Source organism: Haliotis asinina, chromosome 2, assembly GCF_037392515.1.
Source record: "Haliotis asinina isolate JCU_RB_2024 chromosome 2, JCU_Hal_asi_v2, whole genome shotgun sequence".
NCBI classification, from domain to species: Eukaryota; Metazoa; Mollusca; class Gastropoda; order Lepetellida; family Haliotidae; genus Haliotis; species Haliotis asinina.
The window spans coordinates 27888603-27898518 of record NC_090281.1 but is presented as its reverse complement, the minus strand read 5'-3'; positions in this window follow the sequence as shown (position 1 = coordinate 27898518).

Below are 9916 nucleotides of genomic sequence, written 5' to 3'. Positions count from 1 at the left end.
GTAATATTTTCACTTCAATATTACACTAGTGTAATACCGCTTTACGTATGACGTCAAAATGGTACAAAGTTGTGACATCACAATGCTAATGTTGATGTCGCGATTTACTAGACCTTGCTTGACTTGAAAGCTGAGAGTCCTCACACTGTAGGGAATTTCGCCGCAGTTTCTGTCAATTTATGCTGGCGTGTAATAAACAGAATACTAAACTCGCTTCCGTGAAATACCATTTTCATTAAGCTCGTTAAAGAGCAATAGGCCTTCAGCAACCCATGCTTGCCATAAAAGGCGACTATGCTTGTCGTAAGAGGCGTCTAACGGAATCGGGTGGTCAGGTTCTCTGACACATGTCAATATCATCGGTTCCCAATTGCGCAGGTCGATGTTCATGTTGTTGATCACTGGATTGTCTGGTCCAGATTCGATTATTTACAGACCGCCGCCATATAGCTGGAATATTGCTGAGTGCGGCGTAAAACTAAACTCTCTCTCTCTCTCTCTCTCTCTCTCTCTGTCTCTCTGTAATCCTGAAGAATATTTCACTTCGTCATGCTAGCTGTCGACAAGGGAGGTCGGTGTTGAACTGGACTCCTGTCTTTTTAACACAAGATTAACGCAAAGGCATAGGTGTAACAAGTGCACATGCTGTTGAGTATCATGCCGAGATTGCGCTTTATTGTTGTGTTACAAACTGTTTTCTTTATCGGGATATTTCCAGCGTGGTTGCCAGCCAGAAGTACCGTCTGCTCTGCGAATATGTGTGTTGCTCAATCGCCTGGCATACCTTTGGATTACTTTTCACGAGGGCCTTGGACTCTCATCACGAGTGTGTTGGTGGAGTTAGAGCGCCTGTTTCTGTCAGACTTACTCATCATTGCGTGGGTGGGGATGTGTTGTGGAAGTCACGAGGTTATAGACGAAAGATAGTCAATAAGTTTAGTTTTATACCGCATTTAGCAATATTCCTGCAATATCACAGCAGGAAACACCAGAAATGGACTTCAGTTAGACTAAAGCGTCATCTTGGAAATGTACAAATAACTCCATTTAAACTAGGAAGGGAGTCAGACTAAGACAGGAGATTCAACCTGAAGAAAACATAGACTTAAATTAAAACTTTTTGTATTGAGGTAAGGGATGGACGGATAGGAAAACAATATGGATAAAGGACTGTCAAACAGCTAGGCTGTCCAGAGGCATTACAGGAGTTAACATAATCTCTGAGCTGGACTAAAGCGTAGTGACTGAAAAAATATAATTTATATCGAAACAACTAATTCCTACTAAGTTGGAAAAGAACCCCTGTGAGATAGGAGATTCAGGACTTGAGGAAATCTAGATTTGTATCATTAAGAGCTTTAGCATTGCAATATGGCTAAGCGGAGGGGAAAATAATGAGGTTGATGGACTAAGAGACTTTCTCTGAGCCCAGAGTTGGTGTAAACAGCGGTTGTGGTATTTTCCCCATATATTGTATGTGCATAGTTCAAGCTCTGAAGGTGACTACATCTTGAGGACGCGAGATACGACATTCATTGACCTCACATCGGCGCCAGTGTCCTCTTTCAAGGGATATACATAAAGGGCATTTCTTTACTCGTAAAGCAATCTCACCATTTAATAATATTTCGATTTCGCTTCTTGAAGCACGAGTTGTAATTATATTAGTACGTACGACCAGGGCATCTGTACATTGCCTGTGCTGCTGTGGTTTCCTACAGCTATCTCCACCTCGATAGCGCCTCACCCAGCACGATAGCATGGAATTAAGATTAACGTCGACTGTTTCTTGATGTATAGGCAGACTGCAGCATCTCCAGGGAATCAGTGCCAACATCTGGTCAAAACAACCTCAAACGCCAAACAAGTGCCCGAGTTTTTCTCCGCACGAAGCCACCTAATGGAATACTTTTTGTCACTGGTGAACTTGTTTTTTTTTCAGTCTAAAGTTCACACTCATCACGCAGGTGGTTTTGTTGCCGAATCGGGGCTTGCTTTACGAAGATAGATTATTGGACGGAAGTTGCACTGACCAAAGTGGAGAGTTCTAAGAATATTCAACTTCTTTATTATCTTAAGTAGTCTGTCTCATAGTCCCTGAACCATATTATTTTCCTTACAGCCTAGACATCCTGCAGTGCTTATAAACCCTGAAAGAAGCAAGTCGAGATTTTCATAGGTTCAGGTTCTGAATCTCTGGTCAAAAGTATATATATGTATATATATGTGTGTACTTGTGAAAGTATGAAAGAGGCAAGAAACTATTATTCTATGGTAGTGTATGTATCACAGGGGCACCGTCCCTGTCATCAATGACTATCAGACAACAGGTACGATATACATAGGATCATGAAGATCGCAGTTTCACAGTTCCAGCAGTTTCATCCAAACTGCCAAGCTTGCCGAAGAAAGGTTCTTGTTTCTGAATTAAAGAGTCACCAATGCTGAAGAAATATACAAGCGATGGAACTAATACGTCACACTTGCTGAAGAAGGGTTCGAACATCTGAACAATACGTCACACTTGCTGAAGAAGGATTCAGACATCTGAACACCACGTCACCCTTGCTGAAGAAGGATTTGAACATCTGAACAACACGTCACCCTTGCTGAAGAAGGGTTCGAACATCTGAACAATACGTCACACTTGCTGAAGAAGGATTTGAACATCTGAACAACACGTCACACTTGCTGAAGAAGGATTCAGACATCTGAACAACACGTCACCCTTGCTGAAGAAGGATTTGAACATCTGAACACCACGTCACCCTTGCTGAAGAAAGATTCAGACATCTGAACAACACGTCACCCTTGCTGAAGAAGGGTTCGAACATCTGAACAACACGTTACACTTGCTGAAGAAGGGTTCGAACATCTGAACACCACGTCACACTTGCTGAAGAAGGATTTGAACATCTGAACAACACGTCACCCTTGCTGAAGAAGGATTCAGACATCTGAACACCACGTCACCCTTGCTGAAGAAGGATTTGAACATCTGAACAACACGTCACACTTGCTGAAGAAGGATTCAGACATCTGAACACCACGTCACCCTTGCTGAAGAAGGATTCAGACATCTGAACAACACGTCACCCTTGCTGAAGAAGGATTTGAACATCTGAACAACACGTCACCCTTGCTGAAGAAAGATTCAGACATCTGAACACCACGTCACCCTTGCTGAAGAAGGATTTGAACATCTGAACAACACGTCACACTTGCTGAAGAAGGATTCAGACATCTGAACACCACGTCACCCTTGCTGAAGAAGGGTTCGAACATCTGAACACTAAACGTCACACTTGCTGAAAAAGGGTTCGAACATCTGAACAATACGTCACACTTGCTGAAGAAGGATTTGAACATCTGAACACCACGTCACCCTTGCTGAAGAAGGATTCAGACATCTGAACAACACGTCACCCTTGCTGAAGAAGGATTTGAACATCTGAACAACACGTCACACTTGCTGAAGAAGGATTCAGACATCTGAACACCACGTCACCCTTGCTGAAGAAGGGTTCGAACATCTGAACACTAAACGTCACACTTGCTGAAAAAGGGTTTCAGCATCTGAACTAAACGTCATACATGCTGAAAAAGGGTTTCGGCATCTGAACTAAACATCACACTTGCTGAAGAATGGTTCGGGCATTTGAACTAAACATCACATTTGCTGTAGATTGGTTCGGGCATCTGAACTAAACGTCACAATTACTGAAGAAGGGTTTCAGCATCTGAACCAAAACGCGAGTCGGGCGCTGACATCCAGAATTAGTTGAAATATTCAAGCTGAATTGGCTGTTGTGCTTCAGTCTACACGTCAGGTATTTCAGCCGTTTGCTGAAGAGACGAAATCCAGTCTAGTATTGTTGATAATTGTGTCTTTCAACGCTACCAGGGTTCAATTACTTAGGTACGTGTCTTAAAGGGAGAATTCGGTTACCGCGGGACGTGTCGGTCGATCTTTTTATGGCATGAGCTTGGGTACTAAAAGGCTTAGTGGGCTGAAACTCAAACAGACTATACTGTTTGACTTAAACTTCAGGGGATCTTTGTGCAGGAGACCATTCATTTACCACCGATTGGTGTTTCCAAGAGAAAAGAAACATATACGAATATGAGGGCGGATGTGGACGGGGGGATAAATGTTTTCGTTTGAGATCGTAAACAGACACACGGTTGTAACAGATGCACTGCAGCGCGCGATTTACAAAAATAGACCACACGCAGTAAATTACCCCCGAGACCATACGATCTTACATGGTTTCTGATTACCCACTGATTAATCTATAAATTCCTCGATATTATCAAAATATTATCAAACACGCACTGGAAACATGAAAGGAACGGGAACTAGAATTTGAACCAGTGAGCTCGTCCATTGCCATTGCCTGGGGTACATGGTACTGTCCTTCTCTGGAATTAGGATACATCTTGGTATTGTCACGTGGAAACGGAAATCCAAATATCAGCCCAGAGAAGAGCTCGGTGCGGTGGGGGTGGGGTATAGGGACTAGTGAAAAGACCAGTAGCTAGAGTACCTTTCATTACCCATAGTGTGTCATAACTAGTGTCATATATCAGGCATGTGCACATATCACTTTTGCCAAGCAACCGTTGTTTCTGTATTTCGTGGCCTGTGTATTAAAATAGTGATCGTGACGTCGTGAAGACGGTCACCACAATTGCTTAACGTGCTTAACTGCACAAATGTATATGATTAAAAAGGATAATGAAGAAATGATTAAACTCGAACAAGTGTTTATATGACATAAGAAACATTTGCAGAATTATGTATTTCCTTCGCTCTCGTGTGGCAATACAAAATTTCACACTCGTTTCATGTAAGTCGCATGTCCCACGTGCTCTTGTAACAATCTCTATGTAGTACCTTACAGAACTCTAAATATAGCACGTCACTGCCCCTTATTATCTATCCACTTGTACAATGCCAAACACTTTTAACATTGTTACCTAATGAATAGCACTGTCACATAATGTACATACTGAACCGTACCCGGAGACAGATCTGCCGCAAACGTGGGGAAAACTACTATATATCTGGCTGGAGACGAGTGACGAGAAACATACAATCTATAGATCGACGGAGGAAACATAGGATAACCTTCCATCTCAACTTAAGTATATTCCATGTTATCTGATAGCCTTGTCCTATAATGAAGCGGACGACCGAACATGCATGTCGCCGTTAATAAATCTGTTGAGATGTGTATATATCAAAATATACAGTCAGGGTCATTCGAGGGGTATTAAAATGGTAACCGTGTATTATGTCTCTCTACATGTGGTGTTCACAGCAACAGACCAGTCTACAGCACTACAGCACCAGAGTTGGGCTTCATAAATATCAGTGCTATGATAGCTCTGTTATCGCCATGACAACCTGGCGCAGAATTCAGAGGAGCATACTGACCGACATTCAGGTTGAAAATATTCATCTAAAAATATGAACAAATATAATAAGAGTAGCCCAGGGCTTTCTTAATTTCAGAACTGAAGAAAGCAAGACGTCAGTTGGAGTTCTATCTAGTAAGTAGTGCTGTATACAGTCCATTTGAGACAGAAACGGACAGATGAATTGCAAATTTTATGATTGTGCAAAACTGCTACACAAATATAAATTGTACACATGTTTAATATTTATTAATACCCAACAGCTTTCTGATATTTGAACATTTTCCGGAATCCACCAAAAAGGTGTTTAAGACGGTATCATCATTAATTGAAAACGCAAAAGTTGTTATCTGTCGCGGCGGGGTGAAATCGCAGAAAAGGAACAGCCACTATCTCGTGCACGGGATACACATCCCTGATGAAAAACGAAGATGAATGTTGACTTGAAACAGTTGATGATTAAAGTGTATGTTTTTTTCCTAGCTGAAGCCGAAAGGGGCAAACGTATTTTATGTCATTGATAAATTCCGTACGCGGGCATCAAAAGCTTTAGGAGTATCAGCAAGGGTAATGACAAATGTTCTGGAACATAAACATTGTGAGTATGATGCGAAGCAGGTAGGGATCGTGAACATTTGGACAACTGTCAAAAGAACTTAGTAAGACAGTCTATTAACAAGCTCTATTCTGAAAGCAAATACATGTCGCTGAAAAATTATAAACAGCATTGGAATCAAGAACGCAACTTCAGAGTGTCAAAGTACACACTCTGGCGACTCTTACACTCTTTCGGGTATCGTTATAAGAACATTTCGGGGGAGAATAGGTCAGTACTCTGTGAACGCCCTGATATCGTTCACTTGAGAAACGGTTTTCTCAGGGTAATAAAGATGAAGCGCGAGGAAGGGTTCGAGCCAGTACCAGGACGAGACCTGGGTCAATGGCTCGCACACTGACACCAGTCGGAGGGTACCCAACGGGGTCGATAAGGGGTCACGTAGGAAGCTGCCTCTGGGGAAAGGAGAGAGACTGATCATTCTCTGTGATGGTTGCTCCAGCAAAGGCTGTCTCCCTGGCTGCGACTTAGTATTCAGGGCAAAGTCCACAGATAACAGAGACTACCATTCCGAGATGAACGGTGCGGTTGGGTTAAAAGCAAGTTGGTACCAGCTCTACCAGAGAAGTCTTTTATCGTAATGGACAATGCCCTATACCACAGCGTGCAGGATCCCGACAGTAAAGCCCCGACATCGAACAGTCGAAAAGGTGATGTGATATCATGGCTCGACAAATTTAAGATCGCACGACCTTCAAAGGCAACGAAACCTCACCTATATGAGATCATAAAATTCCACAAAGGTGAATCTTTCTACAAAGTTGACAGTTACATAAAAAGTAAGGGTCGCGATATTCTGCGACTTCCACCCTATCACTGTGACCTTAACCCCATTGAAATGATATAGGGTATTGTCAAAGGAGATGTTGTCAGATCAAACACAACTTTTAGATTACGAGACATAGAGGTTTGGGTTAAGGAATCCTTTGACAAAATCACGACTGAAACTTGGCAAAACTGTGTCAACAGGGTAGCTAACGTCATTGAACAAGGTCACTGGTCTCGGGATGGTTTACAACAGGCAACTGTGGCACCATTCGTCATCCCTTTATGTCGTGACTATGACACTACGACAGATGAGGAACCGACAGGTCTCCCGGAATAGATTTTGAGATGTACCCTGCCATGACTGGCTGTTCCTTTTCTGCGGTTTCACCACGCCGCGACCGATAACAACTTTTGCCTTATCAATGATGATACTTTCTTAAACACCTTTTCGGTGGAGTCCGGAAAATGTTCAAATATCAGAAAGCTGTTGAGTATGATAAATGATAAACATGTGTACTATTTATATTTGTGTGGCAATTTTGTACAATGATAAAATTTGCAATTCATCTGTCCGTTTCTCACCCAAACGGACTGTAGTTGACGTCTCTGACGTTTCCTCTATGTGCACGTGTGGCGTGATGTCAAGAGGTATGCTGGAAGCTGACAAAGGTATTTCTCTAGCACTAGCAGGTGGAAAACTAATCGTGGTTATTTGTCAGCGGCGATGCTCAGACAACATACTGTAAGAAAAAACGAGATTCCCATGCTCCTCTGACAGGTATACACATGCAACTCAGCTCCTTCCGTCACCACTCGCGGCTACTCGTGACATGTCGCTTCAGTCACGAGCTACGCGTTTTCCAGCGGACAGAATAATGACCTTGAATTACAAAACGAAGCAAATGATTCGTTATATAGAAATGTACTGTTCAGGACCTTCCCGAACGACGACTGATATAACTGACAACGATTATACAGACACGTATGATATAATGGATTTGGAGCAGAATGCTCGTTGGCGCTCTAGTCTCGCGCTGAGCGGTTATAAACCTAGAATGAAGACAAGGACTATCACGGATGTATAAGTAGTATATTAAAATATATGATAACTATTTCTTTCTCGTCCCAAGGTGGTGATAAGTCACTCCATGACAGGGCTGGTAGATAACCTACATTATTTACCACCAGAAATATATTGGGTACATCAATTCTTCTTCATGCCGACCCGGAATATGGCCTAAGACGGGAGGAGTTGTGCCCCTTACCAATGTCAGGATAACACACGTATACCGTATAACCTTGTTACACTGTCCTTGGATATAATTCCATGTTTTGGGGGAGCAGATTTCCTGCCTTTATAATACGGTACCCTGGTTAAAATATATATAATGCCATTTGACAATAGTTCTAGGAACAGACGGTGGCAATATAACAAGGGCACACTGTCTGCGCTGTTGCCAAATTATTAATATTGAAACAGACTGAGACAAGACAAAAAGACTGGGTACAGTACAAAGACTGTTCAGTTTATATTGCAGTGTTTGATTTTCGATTGGAAATATCTTTTGCTAGTGATGTTACATCCCAAGATAATTTGTTTGGCACTTGTAGAAAGCGTTTAAAGAATACTTCCACGTCTGTTTTTACGTTATCTTTTTTCAGTTTAACAGTGCCAGTCAAAACCTTCAAATATTAAAAGCATATCGAAGCTTGTGGGTTTTGTCAGACGTTTTATCTGTCAAAATCAAAATCAGACTGAGAAGAGAGGCGAGTTCGATTTCCCAAATGGGTACATGTAAATAGTCTGTCCCACAGTCCCTGAACCACATTATTTGCCTAATGCCAAGCCTTTTCTGCAGTGCTGATGCCTTAAATGAAGCAAGGCTAGATTTCCTCAAGTTCTGAATCTCTGTTCTCCCTGAGGCTCCTTTCCATTAAAATGGGTTTGTTTGTTACCGCCACCACCTCCTTCCTGTGATACAAGGTTCTGGTTCTGCTGGAATGTAGCTAAAAGCGGCGTCAAACTAAACTCACTCATACATCATGTATGTTTCTTGAGACGTAACGTGGTAAAAATCCGGTAAAGTCAGCTCTGAGAGAGATTTTCTGAGCTGCCCGGGAGATCAAGGTTCGTTCAATATCAAGGGAACAATATCAAAATAAGGGATAACATCGGTTGGGTTTGCAGCGTTATAGGAAGAGCATGGTAAAATAACATGTTTCGTGGACTTGGCGACGGACTAAGCCGCCACTTACTATTATCTATCTAATCATAGATAAATGGTCTCTGATCTAGTCTATAGACTACAAGGTTCTGGTTTCACAGCGAGGATGGGCAGCGCATCCACATGGAGCCAGCTCTCTGGACATGGGTCGTATTACACTGGGCAGGAATCCAAACCGGAATCCAACGCATGCGAGACGCAGCGCTGGTCAATTAGTTTCCCTATGGACACGTCCATTAAAGAACAGCTGTAGTTTCAGTTAACTGATGGAGTGGGGGTCTAGCAAATCTGCGGCATCTCATATCTCATTACATGGTAGAGTAGACACATGTTATTCCACTTACAGATGACAGGATAATCAGGAACCCATCCTCAAGCCAAACGTCACAGTTCGTTGAAGCAAAGTTCAATCATAATATACTTCCGGAATAGTTCAGCTGAATTCTTTAAAGTAACCCTCATGCATGTAAGAACCTATCTCAAAGATAAAATTAATATACTGTCCGCCTGGGAAAGGAAAGGCATGACTGGCATATAGTCCGATAAGTACAGTTTCATTGCTGTTAAATAATGTTCTAGTAAGGTACTCCCTTGTATTAGGAAGCCTCAAGTATCTTAACCTTAAAGAAAAGAAAATATCTTTTGTTTTACGCTAAACACATGATCCTCCTCCTTCTACTACTACTACTACTATTACTACTAGTACTACTACTACTACTACTACTACTGCTGCTGCTACTACTACTGCTACTGCTACTACTACTACTACTACTACTAGTACTGAGACTATTTTACCAGCTATATGAAGAGACACAGAACACGTCTGTTTACATATGGTGTTACAACTCTCTTTCGCAACTTCAGTCTGGATATACTATGATATACA